This window comes from Zea mays, chromosome 4, assembly GCF_902167145.1.
Source record: "Zea mays cultivar B73 chromosome 4, Zm-B73-REFERENCE-NAM-5.0, whole genome shotgun sequence".
In the NCBI taxonomy this organism is placed as follows: domain Eukaryota; kingdom Viridiplantae; phylum Streptophyta; class Magnoliopsida; order Poales; family Poaceae; genus Zea; species Zea mays.
This window is the reverse complement of record NC_050099.1, coordinates 226,335,438-226,336,545: the sequence shown is the minus strand read 5'-3', so window position 1 is coordinate 226,336,545 and position 1,108 is coordinate 226,335,438.

Below are 1,108 nucleotides of genomic sequence, written 5' to 3'. Positions count from 1 at the left end.
GACTAGTCTTTTGGGGCGATTGGGCCTTTCCCTGAGTTGGGTGTGCTTAATGAACTGTTAGGCTCTGGGCAACCCTAATTTGTTGGGCCTCGGCCAACCCCACTTGGGCTGGGTGTATCATTTGGTATCGAAGCTAGGGCCCATTTTAAGAAGGTGGGAATGATGAGGACATCCTCCACTATTACCCGTTGGTAAAGACGCAATTGGCCCAGTTGGCCCAATTGTAGTCGAACGGCGACCGTGTGAGCCTCAGAATTATCCCACCTCACTTAACTTGGGAGGAGGAAGCCACTTTAAAAGGGAGAGCCACCCTTCCCCCATAGGACTAGTCTTTTGGGGCGATTGGGCCTTTCCCTGAGTTGGGTGTGCTTAATGAACTGTTGGGCTCCGGGCAACCCTAATTTGTTGGGCCTCGGCCAACCCCACCTGGGCTGGGAGTATCAGTCAGGGTCTCCTCCAGCAGCCGAGATGCCCTGTGGTGGTGCAGGGGGCATCCTTGGCTGAGGTGTAGGGGAAGGCGGCCTCCCAGACTCCACCTCCTACTGAGGCGAGGGGGAAGAGTCATGCTACTCCTGCTCCTGCTCCTGGCGTTGGTGCTCCTGCTCCTTGTGCAGGCGACGATGCAGTCTTTCCAGGTGACTGGGCTGACCTGGCACCGTGCGACACAGTGGACGCTTCATCAAGCGAGAAGGCAAAAAGGGGATCACTGACTTACATGCAGTGCATCTAAGACAAGCCATATACAAAAGACATTGTAAGCACAAGAGTGAGAGTAGAACTATAAGACCAGAAAGTAACTAGAAAGAAAAGTGAGACAAAATTTTGTAAGATAAGTAAATAACATAGAGTTGGTCGAGATGGCCAACTTTTGAAATGACTCTAAAGATCAAGGTAAGAGTGGGGTCTATAGTCCTTAGGGCGACCATTCTAGTCTACGCTAGCGGTCCTACAGTCAGCAAGGCTTTGATACCATTTATGTCACACCCGGTTTTTGAAAGGTAAACCGAATGTGAACCACGGACTCAAGAAGGTTGTTGCTCAGGAAGGTCTACAACAACACACTCAAGAACCACGTATTGCTCGTTGTCTAAATAAAGCGATCATGCAT